At 47.5% G+C, this 14,905-nt stretch overlaps 1 long non-coding RNA gene across 1 annotated transcript; it reads left to right on the top strand.

Annotated features, from left to right (window-relative positions):
- The first annotated feature begins 7,271 nt into the window (after positions 1-7,271).
- LOC135376903 (uncharacterized) lies at positions 7,272-12,924 on the top strand. Its single transcript, XR_010417900.1, has 3 exons — positions 7,272-7,345; positions 10,929-11,058; positions 12,904-12,924. It is a non-coding gene; the product is annotated as an uncharacterized LOC135376903 (long non-coding RNA).
- Positions 12,925-14,905: the final 1,981 nt, after the last annotated feature.

The raw sequence follows: 14,905 nt of genomic DNA, 5'->3' as shown, positions 1-14,905 counted from the left end.
CGTCCTTTCTGCTTTAGATAAGCTAAAATTTTTAGCATTGTTATCAATGACAGTTAGGCATTTAATATCGTTATAAACCGCTCTAATGTAATTGTCAATCATGGGGCTTGTTTTCGACGGGTCTGGTGTCCAGTGTTATGTTACGTTGTTGTTTAAAAGAAAACAAAACGACCGGCCACGGTGCACGCGCGTGGCTCTCGTGATTATCTTCTTGTTCGCCATCTTTGCGGACACTGTTGTATTGTGTGTTCATCTCCATTAAAAGCTTAGTTGATGTTTGTTAAACATCTAGCCGATCTTCTTTCATAGACATAACATGGTGTCAGAAGTCAACGTCCCCGCTCCCAACAGCCTAAAGCAACATTGAAGATCAGTGATCACGACAGCAACAGAGCTTCAACATGGCCTTCGCGTTTCTCCAGCCACCGCCGCACTTTGTGCCTGGAAAGAATCCGTCTTTCGAATGGGATCAGTGGAAGAAGTCTACCAATACTATGAAGCAGCTACGGAGTACACCGAGAAGCTGATCCAGTACGTAAAGCCTTACTTCTACATGTACTTGGACCAGCGGGTCGAAGTTACGTGGACACATTTCCGACCCAGCCAGCAACAGCAAAGGACTCCGTCAAGTACATCTTTGACAACTTTGACACGAAGTACAAGCCTTACAGGAACGTTACGCAGTCTACTGCAATTTTCAACACCATGGTGCAAAAGCCAGGTCAATCAATAGACGACTTCGCAACTGAGCTCCTTCATCAAGCAGAGCGATGTGATTTCGGCGACAAGAAAGATCGGCTTGTAGGAGATAGGATCATCGTGGGACTACGCGATCCCGCCCTGAAGGAACGTTTGTTCCGAGAGTCAACTACGTCCTTAGACAAAATCATCGCTACGTGCAAAGCAGCAGAAATCTCCAAACAGCAAGTATCTTCACTCATCGACAGCTCCTTGGAAACAACCGTGGATGCACTTCTATTGCGGCACCATCAACGGCCACGAGGACGTCGTAGCAAATCTCAAAAGAGACAACCGACCAGCGTTCCTTCCCAGCCACGACGACAAGCTTGTTCCAGTGTGGAACATATCACGCACCCCGTAACTGCCCAGCATATGGCAGTACTTGTCACTTCTGCGGGAAGTTTGGTCATTATGCCAGCGTGTGCCACCAGCGAAAGAGGGGGAGCAACTCGAATAATGACGGCAAAATACGAACACTCGAGACAAGCAACTACGATGGTCTGCTGGATTTAAGTACATTAACTGTGATAGTGTGGACATCAGTTCCAATTGGCATGAAACAGTTTTGGTCTGCGGACATCCCGTGACCTTCAAGCTCGATACCGGATCAGACGTCAACATCCTCCCCAAGTCACTGATTCATCAATGGATTCATCAGCTCCAACTTAAGCCAACATCTCTATCAGTTTCCACATACACAGGAGAGAATCTCCGTGTTGAGAACGAATGTCTTCTCACTTGCTCTGTGAACGGATGCGCCAGAGACATCAAATTCCTCATCGTCGACATCACGCAAAGCCGATCTTGGGTGCAACTGCATGCGCTCAACTTAACCTAGTTTGCCGTGTCATGCAGCTGGACAATGATGGAGCCTTGTCCTCAGCATCGAGGGAATACTCTTCCTACGAAGACGTCCTGCTGGATTTTCCCGACGTATTTGAAGGAGTTGGCAGATTGCCAGGTGTCAATAAGATAACCTTCGGTCAGATGCCAAGCTAGCATTGTCGCTCCTCGCAAGGTACCTGCTGCGATTGAGTCAAAAGTGTAGGAAGAGCTCGCTCGGATGGAAGCGAACGGTATTATCACCAAGGTCAATGAACCTACAGACTGGGTGCATCCCATAGTGATTGTGACCAAGAAGAATGGATCACTGCGCATTTGCCTGGATCCACGACGGCTTAACGAAGCCATAAACAGGGAACATTATCACATTCCAAACACAGGATGAACTGTTTTCACGTCTGAGCGGAAGCAAGATATTTACAGTCTCGACGCAAAGTCAGCATTTTGGCAGCTTCAGCTTGATGAGCCCAGCTCTTTTCTATGTACGTTCGCGACTCCATGGGCCGATACCGTTTTCTACGGTTGCCCTTTGCTTTAAGTATCGCCCCTGAACTCTTTCAAGGTCAATGGATATGATCTTTGCGGACTACGACAAAATCAGGCCGTATTTCGACGATATACTTGTAGCTTCTCGCTCGAAAAAGGAGCACATCGCAATGCTACGTACGGTGCTGACTATCGCACGGAAGAACAACCTGAAGTTGAACCGCGACAAACTACAAGTGGGACTGTCAAGTATCCCTACTTGGGCCACATGCTAACCACGAAAGGCATTGCCATAGATCCGAAGAAAGTTGAGGCTATCACAGCTATGGCAGCCCCAACAAACAAACAGGAACTGCACAGATTCCTTGGGATGGCAACTTATCTCAGCAAGTTCGTCCCTCACTTTTCGGAGGAAACAGCCTACTTGAGAGAACTACTCAAGAAAGACGTTTCGTGGCAGTGGACTGAAGCAGCACAAAGCAGTTCAACCGTCTCAAACAACCGCTCACAACGGCGCCAGTTCTGCAGTTCTTCGACAACGAAAAGCCTGTAGTCATCTCAACAGATGCTAGCTCCTACGGACTCTGTAGTGTTTTGCTGCAGGAGCAACAGCCCGTAGCCTATGCATCAGCAACACTGACAGCACCTCAACAATGCTACGCTCAAATTGAGAAGAGCTCCTGGCAGTTGTATTTGCTTGTGAGCGTTTCCACTACTACATATTTCGGAGGCACGTAACAGTGCAGGGGCGATCATAAGCCTTTGGTTGGCTTACAGCGCAAATCTTTCGACAAGATATCCCCAAGGCTCCAACGTCTTCTATTGCGGCTACAAGCGTACGACATCGAACTCATTTATGTGCCGGGCAAGCAGCTTGTAGTAGCAGACGCACTGTCTCGCGCACCACAGACAACAACAGTTGAAATAGCTGATCACGAAGACTGTATCCAAGTATGCACCCTTGTGACAGCCTCAACCCCAAGGCCGGAAGCGATTCGAACTGCTACATCCAACGACCCGACCCTACAGGTTGTCGCATCCTACATTTGTAAAGGATGGCCAGATCATACTCATAATGTGCATGCCCAAGCAAGACCATACTTCCACTGTCGTGATGAGCTGCACTTAGTTGATGGTTTCGTCTGCCGAGGTCAAAGATTGGTCTTGCCCGAATCAGAACAAGGCAACGCCCTTGAAAAGCTACATGTTGCACATCGCGGCATTGTCGCTTGCAAAACCAAAGCCCAGAGAAGCAATTTACTGGCCCAGTATGAATCAAGACACGAAACCCTTATTGGTCGGTGTCAGACTTGCCAACGGTACCAGAGGAATAATCAGAGGGAACCTCTCGAAGATCGCACCATTCCAACACGCCCTTGGCAAAGGATTGGGCTGGACCTGTTCTACCTGAAGGGTGCCACTTACCTTCTCATTGTTGACTATTTTAGCAAATTTGTCGAGCTGCAATCAATGAATTCAACAGCAGCGCCAGCTGTAATCAACGCTGTAAAAGCAGTCTGCGCACGGTTCGGTTTGCCCGACGAGATCGTTTGCGACAACGGCCCGCCTTTCGACTCAAGAATTTAAGGGATTTCTGTCAACTTGGGACATAGTTCACAACCCTACAGCGCCATATAACCAAGGTCGAATGGCATGGCTGAGCGATCGGTACAAACTCTCAAACACTCACTGCTCAAGGCATCTGAAGCGGTACCGACCTCTTTCTTGTACTTATGGACTACAGAAACACGCCTTCGGAAGGCTTAAAGTCCCCTGCGGAGCTACTAATGGGAAGAAGGATCAGAACGTTAGTTCCCACTCTTCCGCAGCAGCTGAAGCCCCGGTTCCGTTGCACCAATGCCTACCGGCAGCTTAAGCGTCGTCAAGAAAGGCAACACGTTCATGGTGACAAGAAAACCAGAAGTCTCCAACCACTGCGGATCAACCAGAATGTCTGGGTCAAGCACCAGGATAAGTGGGTACCCGCTATCGTTACACAAGTGGGACCTCAGAAGAGGACTTACACAGTTCGTACAGAAAGTGGAACTGTGTATAGGCGCAACAGATTTCACCTGAAACCCGCATATGGCCGGACATACCCGTTAGAGGACAGCACGAAACAATCGTCAGCAGAAGACTATGGCTATGGCTATCCTCAGGATCAGCAACAGCATGATGATAATGCGGCATCGGCACCTGGTACAGCTACTAGTCCTGCTTCTGCATCGCCAGTGCCAGCGCTGGATCCTGCTACCGAACGACCAAGTTCTGAGACTGCACCCGCCACAGTTGTTACACGCTATGGACGAATCGTCAAACCACCCCCGCGTTACCCAAACTAAAAAAAAAGGGGGGGCATGTTATGTTACGTTGTTGTTTAAAAGAAAACAAAACGACCGGCCACGGTGCACGCGCGTGGCTCGCGTGATTATCTTCTTGTTCGCCGCGGACACGGTTGTATTGTGTGTTCATCTCCATTAAAAGCTAAGTTGATGTTTGTTAAACATCTAGCCGGTCTTCTTTCATAGACATAACATCCAGTTTGAGGGTTTCTTAAATGGTGTTATCTCTATGTTCACTGCCTACGACCTAATTCTACGACCTAAGCTTAGAAGGTCATTTAGGATTTCGAAATTGTCAGTGCTGGGAGGGGTGGGCACAAAGGTGAGACCTTTGGACAACACATTTACTTCTGCTTTGTTTAATGGTACGTTAGCAAGATTGAATACCACGTTGTTTGTGGCTGAACTGGGATATGTATGAGGTGTCAAAGCATCGCAAATATCAATATCTTCAATCGGAGTGAGTTGAATGCCGTCGCGTTTCGCCTTCTTGGACTTAGTGCGTTGCAGGACGGAAAGTTTACGGACACAAAAAGAGCGCAGCGAATCCAGCTCTTCCGGCGATAGTACACGGCTAAGTTGTCGAAGTTGATTGTCTGTGTCCTTAATGACATGTGAGGATTCATTCTGTGAAATTCTGATGAGGCTTATGGAAGCATGGGTCAAGATATTGGAACCAACTTTGGAATTACGGGGAGATTGAAATTTAAATGAGGAACATGCACTGAGCAACAAACCTTTAGGAACAACGTTTTGTCTAATGCAATCGGTATAAAAATACAAGTGGGAAACAAACCTTGCTTTCGTATCTAACAATTTACGAGCCTTCAGGAAAGAAGGGGATTTTGGGTTGTCCGAGATGAGTCAACGTGAACTTGAGCTTCGTGTGTTGTACCGTGAAGTGCGGAATCCTGGTTTCTTGAAAGTGGCCCCTCCCGAAGACGAAGGGGACGTAGGCTTCGGAAGGTTGGCGTTGGACGCCGGGCTAACTGGCGAACTGGAGGCAGGGATGACACTTACAGTGGATTGCACAGTATCCAAACGAGGACATTCACGACACAGTGGGGCACTGGAGGCGAAGAAGTTGAGGGCTGCACAAGAACGTAATTACCATCTGAAGACGCGTTGCAGGTAGAGTCACACTTAAGGTCCATGGAGCGCACTGGGTGGCATGTGGAGACGTAGGCACTACCACAGACAGAAGATGATGGCTAGAATCCGACTTGCTCGGGCCTGCAAGTGGCACAACAGGGCTCAACGGGGCTGTGTATGTGACGGGGGTTTTGGCATGTTGGGCTTGAGGTGGGGTGCCCGGCGAAAGAAGGTCAATTGGAGGAAAATCTTGGAGGTTCAGATGAAACGTATCGTGGGGCTCCAGGGTGAGCAAACGGCGGAAGAGAAGAAACGCTTGATGCAGTTAGTGTGATGAAAGAACTCTTGCCCGTGGAGATTGAGGTGGTGACCGTCTAACGCCAGAAAATCCCATGGAGACTGATATACCGCATACCGAAGGCAGAGAAACCGCTTGAGGTAAAGGACAGGGAGAGAACGAGTTCAAAGCAGAATGATCATTATCTCGACAACCGGTCCGACGGAAGGGCGAGGTTGAACAACAGAGTATACAAGAGCTTGATTTGCCAGTTCAGTCCCTGTGTGCTATTATTCTACGAGGCTTGTACAGGGTGTTCCACGAGAGGGCGTTGTTAAATTCGTAAAAATCGTTTTCACTTCTACAAATTATGGCACTAGTTGAAATAGTCCTAGAGACTCTCTGCATTCGTGTGTCATATTAAGTTCGAATAATCGAATTCGCAAATTAGCTGACGCAAGGTGTTGCCTCTCTTGGTCACCAAAAAAACGCACGATAGCAGAGCACAGAGAGCAAACACGGGGAACTAATGAATTTGAAAGCTGGGCCAAGGGTGTTCGTTCGAGCCCATTGCTCCGCAACGATCGTGTCGGGAGAAAGCCAGAGAGTTTTACACCGATTGAGGAACACGTCGCGCAGCCCATCCTTATATGTGGGCTGGCAGCTGACACGTTGCGAGACGTAAATGATCCAATTGCGCCGAGGTTTGTTTTGTGCCTTTATAGGAGGTAATGTATTTGGATGGAGCAAGTTCCGGAAACGTACGCTGTCGTGATTGCGTACGTTTGAAATACCGTGGTGGTTCTCCGCAATGCACAAAGCTGTGCCCATGCCATGCAGATGCACCAACAGATCAAACTACCTATACTAAAATTCACTAATATTCGGGAGCGCATGTCTCTGCTTTTGACATGTTGACCCGTGTGATTTTAATTCGAATAGTGAGTTCCTAATTCATCAATCCGTGGCCACCCTGTATATATACGTCATTTTTTTTCTATGTTGAGTAAGGAAGTTAATATGTACGAACAAATAGCAAATACATCCTTATAGGACGCCCTTCGCATCACACGTGGACACTGACGTGATTACTTCTGAACTTGGAATGAAAATGTGAAGAAAACTAGATATCTCACGGGTATGGACGTTAACGGGCGAACAGCACGCACAAAGGGGGATAGTTTACGTGTCGTGCTCCAACTTCAGGACAAAGTGTGCGGGTGTCTCTCTAGAAAGGCAATCATAAGACCCGCATTATATAGTCTGTGGGATCATTCGATTGAATTCTCATGGCCAGGGACGCAGCCGTCAAAGAGAGGATGTTTGTTTTCGTCTCGAGGTGTCAAAATTCCGGAAACGTTTGCCCGGTGCCGCGTTTGCATTTGAAAAAAAAAAAAAACTATCTATCTAACATCTGACCTATCTGACATTTCACAGGCACTCCGTGAAAACAAAACCAGATGAATACAAGGGGTCTCCACATTATCGGTGTGACACCTTATTTTTATACCAACACTCCCACAATTGGTGACGACATCAAAGAAGACCTGCGACGCATTGTTACGTAAGTGAAATAGGTACCGAAAATCGTACCGGAATAAGCACTGGATTCATTTATTGTCAGCTAATGGGAATGGGGGACAGTTATTACACACAATCAATCCATCTATTGTGTTGCTAGTACAATGATGCGAGACGTATACTTTGTTCCACGAACATTCTGTCAAAGTGCTCGACGGAACAGAGTGGGCGATCATGCTCCTGACTAAGCCTATTACTATTTTTGTTACAATATATATTGAAGCTGAGCGCACTGGAAGTACGCTGGCGAAGGAGATAGCTGAAAATGCCTATATTTGTTTTGTTTTTCTTAAATATTCTTCCAGAATGACCATTTCGAGCACCCTGCTTCTTCGTGTTGTTCAGGCATCTTATCTTCGTAACCATTAAAGCTAAGCTGTTTTGTCTTTAGTCTTACTGCCTATATGCTGCTGTACTCTTTGTTGTAGGTCTTGGTTCTAGGGTTTGCTGGTGCCTAGAGAAAAATCGCAAAGTAGCCTCATTTGACAGAGGAGAAAAAATTGGCGGTTTTGTTGCACCGTAAGTGCAGAATGGAATTCCATGACCTGTCGTGATAGTAAGCACGAGGCAAGTAGCTGCAAGTAGAGCTTGCATAATGTCAGTCTTCAGATAAGCCTCATCATCGAAATGTGAGGATCACATTTGCGGAACACTTCAGGCATAGTAGGGTACCTGCTGTGATTGCGGCCTCCCATTTTCGTTTTGTGTCATTGTCCCTTCGCCGGTGAGCTCCAGGAACATAACATCGCGTTCCTGTTATCCTTGGCATGATACAATCTCCCTTGGGAAAATGTGCCACAGCAAAGCACTTGAAATATGGACGGACTCTGATTTGTCCGCTCCGTCATGCTCCGAATCACGTCGCACCAACTTGTTGTCGCCGAGACGCTCGCGGCCATACAGGCTGCACTTACGTTAAATAGGTAAAGAATTATCCAGAGAGAAAATTGGCCAAATAGGTCGTCGGAGGATCCTGTACTTCACGGTAAGGGTTTCATACCCACGTTCCCGGATGTTTTACGCGAATGGAAAATATTTTTAAACACTGGGAAACCGATACCACTCATGTTTACCTTCTGGTTTTACAGAAAACGGAAGAGTCGAAACAGTGTTATTTTTGTAAATGAGGCGATCTAGTCGATAGGCGATATTTTATCTAGTCACCTGCAAACCCGCAGAACAAACAGTACGGCAGCACGTAGGCAATAAGAGTGGCGAAAAACTTCCATAGCGTAGCCTTAATGGTTACGAAGGTACCAGTCCTGAAAATTGAGGAATTGCTGTGCGCGAAACGGTCATTCTTGGAGATTATAAAAAAAAATTTAACAATTGTCAGATATTGTGGCGGCCCGTGTGTGATGACGAAGACGTGCCTCTGCTGCCATGCGCTACGGCGCTGGCACGGCAGTTAGCGGCACCGTCCTAGCGTGAGGCCACGATCGTCTGCCCGCTGGGACATTCCATCATCGCCGGTCAGGACTGAGGTGGAGGAACACCACCTCCTATACATTTGGTGACCCGAACTATGAACACCATGTTCGGCGTAGTTCGGCTCCAGTACCATCCCAAATTTCTGCAAGCCCACCTCCGAAGCCATCTCCGAAGGTACGGTGCATCGTTCTACCGAGGAACTGCTAGGTGACGACGTCAATCCACCGCGGCTCGACTCATCGCAACGCCCGGCCGCGCAACACCACGGTTCTACCCAGCTCGCTCATCTACTCAGCTCACCTCTGCCATGGTCTCCATCGCCTGGTCGCCACTCTGCGTCACGTCGCCACATGCTTCGCGATGGCACTCCTCGGGCTTTCACCAGCGGCACCTTCATGAGCAACACGCTCCCATACCGGTCGCGGTACGCCGCTGGCGGTGCATGGCCCCATCCTCATCGTCATGCCAGTCCCAAGAACCCTGCCCGCCTTGCCTTCCCCACCAGGCTTCGATACAGGGTGCTGGCAGTCCATCCAACGGCGCTCAAGAGGCACCGAGACCAACGTTCCACCGGGGACCCGCACAGAGGCCACCGAGTTTCTACTCCCGGTCTCCCCGTGCTTCGCGATGGTCCTCCCTAGCAATCCCCTTGGCGACAGTACGAGCTCACCGCTCACGAACAGGTCGCGGTTCTGTCGCTCCACTCTCTTATCACTTCGGCCTACCTACTCTGCTCTCTGCTTCGGCCCGCCCCTGGAACCCTCCGGCCAGCTCTTGTCCGACCGTTGATCCCGCCACTTCTGCCCACTCAGCACAAGACGCAAGAACAGCCGTCCCTTTTGCACGTGTCGCCTGTCTTCCTCCTCTTCATGTATCGACGCGGACCTCAACCGCTAGCTCTACACCGCGGCCCGTGTGTGATGGCGAAGATGTGCCTCTGGTGCCACGCGCTACGGCGCTAGCACGGCACTTGTACCGGCGCCGTCCTAGCGTGAGGCCACGACCATCTGCCAGCTGAGACATTCCATCATCGCCGGTGAGGACTCATGTAGAGTAACACCACCTCCTCTACGATATTTTCAGCCATTTTATTCGGCAATATATTTCCTTAGCAGTAGGCTTCAATGTATACTGGAATGGGGAAAATGGGTCGACGGGACCATCCGGCGTTAAGTCACCCCTTAATGAAAATAACTGTACAACGTACAGATGGGTAAGGGTGCACCCTATATATTGCTCTTGTGTTCTTGGTTTCTATCTTCAAGCTAAGTGAAATAAATTAATAAATTCTTTGTTTCGTTTTGAAGTAAAGTAACAGCATAGGAATACTATGCAGCATAACGCTAAGTTCTTATTGAGGACAAACCTATCGGCAATGGCGTGCGGGGCCCTCCTCATCCATTTCTGTGACTGCAGGTGACATAGACCCGGTTTGAGGAACGATTCAATGCTTCAGTGACAGTAACTCCTTTAGTGAGGCACAGTTAATCGTCATATTCAAGTTAAGGGTCGACGATCTCTGTTCAAACTCAGCGATGATGACGTACAAGCATGTTGTGAGGTAGGAGCTGTCTGCGCCCAGTAGCCACGCGATCGTCGCTAAGTCCCTCCCCCCCCCCCCCCCCCCTTCCTAGTCAAGCCCGTAACATCATGATCCCAACCTAAATCATCCACTTCTTGGAAGTCGAGGGCGTTTGCGACGGGTGTGCTGCTTAAAGCCCCTGCTCGTGGTCTCGTCTGATCGTGTTTCGTGCTTGAGCACACTTGTTTCTCGGGCAAAAAAGCAAGGGAGGGACGTGTGCTTCACTACCCCTTGAACCCGCTCCACTGCTGTGTATGTGACGGCGGGTCGCCCTGCAGTGATTTTCTCAAAGAAAGGGTTGTCTACGTTATGTGCTATGTTCTTGTTGTTAGTCCCTGGGTGATCTGTAAGTTTTTGACCGTTTTGGCATTAAACCAACCGTGATCGCACAGCTTCTCCTATCATTGTAAAGTTGAACAACGCCGCTTGACGCCCGCAAGAAGACACTAACAGCCACCGTGGCTTTACCAATTTCATTCCCAGCCCATTCCCATTCCAACTTCCACCAGCACATTATTGGGTACTTATGCGCATTAATTACAGTTATCTGCAGGGAAGTCGACTTAGACGCCCTTCTCATCAGAACAACTCAGACAGAGTCTGCTCTATTCGAGCCAGAGTGTCGTCTTACCGGACCATCACTATGGACGCACCTAGACAATCTGGAAAAACAAGTAACTTTCGTAAGTAACTACGACACGAATACTGCAGATGTTTTGAAATCGTGTTACGACATAATAGATTGCCTCCGACTGGGGCTCCGTCCCAACTCGACCTGACGGACGTCTTTTCAGTACGTTCGAATATTATATTGGAAGAATGCATCTAGGGCGAGTTCAGGAAGCGCTGCACCTGCTGCGACGCCCGTGCAGCATTTTCTGCACCGTTGAGGAGGTGACGTGAAAAGTGCAGCTGTGAAACATTGTGCATTTAGCCGCATTTTTTTTCATCCACGTGGTGCCTGCTGATCATTAATGTGCTACAGATAAGCCATTCTTCCGCCGCGAGCCAGTTTGGAATATATCGGTGCGCTACACGCGGTTATGATTACTCAGAGCCGTATATTCAAAGGGAGTCTGGCCATTAATGGGTCATGCCTATACCTGAAGCTCCACCCACTTTTTCAGCTTTCTGACCAATATAGTCTCGGAATATGGGGCGCTATCAATCACCTATCCCCACTATTTGTTCGCCCTATTCAACATGGGCAGCGCCATTTTGGGTGGCAAGTGGATACCTCTCGCTATCTGCAAAACTAGTGGATTTTGGTGCAGATCTGATGATCTCCACCTAGAGTGCGTGGGGAACGGAATTGTCGTCTGCTTCCGTCGTTGTACGGCTGCCAGCAGAACCACCTGCTGGGGGCACATTCTGTCGTCGGTACGATTTTGAAACAAATCTACAAGAATAATTGGAACGTAAAAGGCAAGAATGATTATATCCATGAAATCCAGCAATTGAATATAAGATTGTACAGCACAGTGCCTTTTTTTTTTTTTTTTGTTATGATTTCGTTGAGATCACCGCGATCGCCGTGTTACTCTGCCTAACACCAGCGACAAACGTATTAGTTTCGGTTATATATCGATGGGTGAGCATCAGTTGAAACTGATTTCAAGAACGTACATGAGCAAGTACATTTCAGCGGAAAATCAGTTGCTCCGCAAATAAAATTTTGTCACGAAATCCCCGCTTCACTGTATTTTCGTCGCCGTTTTGGTGGCAGTGAGGTGTCATGGCGGTCCCCTTGATAACAAGCAAACCATTCAGTGGAGCGAAACTGTGATCGACAGGTCGAGCCTCTTTTTGTGACTCCTCTCAATGGCCAGACTCTTTTATATACGGCACGGTGATTATTAACTTCGTAGCGTCCCGTGCGGCGAGTCCCGGATAAAGATAGGATTTTGTGGAGGTTTGTTAAAAGTTGGAAATAAAACAGGAGGGACAGACCGGCATCGTGACCGGCCGTATAGGAACTGGTATCCTTGGCATACCACTTCACAAGCTTCAGCTACAAAGTATGCAACTGAGACTGTAACATGAACAGAATCTGATAGTGACAACACAGAGTGGTGTACACATCCGCGACAGGTCTCTGAGGCAGCCTCTGTGCTCCTTCACCCTCTCAACATCGTGAGTGAAGGGAAGACGCGTCTCTCGAACAAAAAATAGAAAATAATGTTTCTTCACGAATTCTTTGTGGATGATCTATCCAACGGATCTTCGTCCTGAAACGACTACGGTAGCAGTTGACCCAAGGGACCGGATATCCTCATTGGGACAACTTCGTAGCCTTATAATTAGATAGTTAATCATTTAAAGTCAATTAGGACATTCGATGGCGCCCCTTCAGCATATGCTATATTTCAAGTGACTTTTTATTAAAAAGTTATACATAAATGTGATCAAGACCTGTTCGAATTTTCTGGGACACCCTGAGATATATGCCTTGGGCTTCACTAGGATGCTTGCCCTTATGAGAAAGAGTGACTGACGTAGATTGCATTGGACTTGTGTTTTGCATGCAGGTTCAGTCGTTGGAGTTTGCCAGGACCGTCCAGCATCCCTCCTCCGAACTCGGATATTGCTCTCTTTCAGCTGTACCGGCTTTCAGGACATTTTACAAAAGCCTCTCCGCTCACTTGAGTCAGCAAGACATCGATATCATTCGCCATGAGAAGTGTAGAGTAAGCAGTTGGCGAACTATGGAGAGGAAAATGTAAGCGTGCGTATGGTTCACCTTCCGCGGACTCATGGAATCGGTTGCCATAACGCAGGGCCCAATGCCCACAAAAATTCCTACACGAAGCTTATGCTGCTTTCTGTGCAACAATCCGACTGTCAGTAGTGATAATGTTAACGAGGAAACGAGAAATAGTTGTCGAGGTAACTTCACGTGGAGTCAGACAAGGTCTTTCGAAAAATTTCAATCATGCCCTAATCGTATGCAGTTCACTGGCCATCAAATTACCTCAAAATTTTGAGCAGTTATATTATTTTTTGTTGTTAAATCGGCAAAGTTAAGGGGTCAGTCTACAGTTTTCATATTTGACATTTTCTTACATTGGACCCTCATGTCTCTGAAACTGCTAAATATAGCAGAATGAAACTTGGAAATAAACGTGGCAGATTAGAACGTTAATCTGTGCGTTCCGTCCTTTATATATTATTATTCAGTTATGTATTAAGGAAAGCGACCGCCAATTCAAAGCGAATACCCCTTATCGCACGGATAGTCCTTAAAAAAATCGTTGAATTAATCTTCGCTGAAGCTGCAACGCCACACGCGTATAAAACTGAAACTTCAAACGAGAATATGGTGGAAAAGTTACCTAAGTTACACGTGACATGCCTTGTGACCCTGCTAGGATGAACAGTTTCGACCAATACCAAGTAACCCAAGTGGTGAACGTTGGTTGCTATTGGTTGTTTGTTATCGAGCATCTATAAGCGCATGTTTTCTTCGGTTATTCCTGACGCTTGGTTTTTATATTACCATTTCCCATCGTTTTTCTCCATTGATCGTTCCTGCGGATATGTATTCTCGTTCTTCTTCTGCATCATTTCATACGACTTTCTATGTACCCGTAAAGTGCTTCGGTGTTCGGAGTCATTCGATACGCACATTGCTGGCTACGTTTAAAATATATGACAGGTACCTTCAATATCTATTGACCAGCTTTCTCTCTCCAGATCATCTGTACATCTAAGAAGCCATGCGTAGAGTTTTCCGGATAATTTTAGATATCTGATAAGAAGACGAGAGGGATATGATGAGTTTCGAGGGGGATCCGAAAGGATCCCATATCCACCTCCCTGTCGTTCTTTTTTTTGTCGGATATCTGAAAAATCTGGACAACTCTGTCCATGGCTTGTAAATGTGCACAATGATGCACATCTTGAGATCCAGCTGCCCCTTTGCACTCTTTTAACGCATAGTTATTGTGCACATTACCGTAACTGCGCACATTTGGTAAAACATTAGAGTGGATGCAAAGCTATTTGCTTATCGGTCTTGATTGTTCCTCATATCAATGTGTTGGTGGGAGAAACAGGACAGGATTTTAGACACATCCTTTAAGCATGGCTAAGATTCGTCAGTATATTCATTGTCGCGCCTAGGGCGTGGGTTGCAGGACATGATAGTATATAGTCGCTCTTTCACTGGATGGCAGCATAAGTGATACGTATGGGTGCATGTACTTGAGAAATTACCACGGAGATTGCCTCAGAAATCCCTGGAAAATATCGCACCACTTCAAATGAGCAACGTGGTTACATTATGACGTGGCTAGAAAACCTGCCTGACTGGACAAGCTGGCCATAATGGGCCGTCATACAAAATATGTTCAGAGTGCTATATGTTTGTCGCGAATTCAGGTGGTTATTAGGTGGCAACTTTTTTTGCCAGGTCCTGAGCAGTCATGTTCGCTTGGTCAAAGCCAGGCTTGTCGGCGTGGCGCTTTCCGAGCGCGGCAATTTTCAAGGTAGCACTTAATACGGCTGGTTTCGATACGTACGCGCACGCAG

This window comes from Ornithodoros turicata, chromosome 1, assembly GCF_037126465.1.
Source record: "Ornithodoros turicata isolate Travis chromosome 1, ASM3712646v1, whole genome shotgun sequence".
Lineage (NCBI taxonomy): Eukaryota > Metazoa > Arthropoda > Arachnida > Ixodida > Argasidae > Ornithodoros > Ornithodoros turicata.
This window is presented reverse-complemented; position numbering and strand designations above follow the sequence as displayed.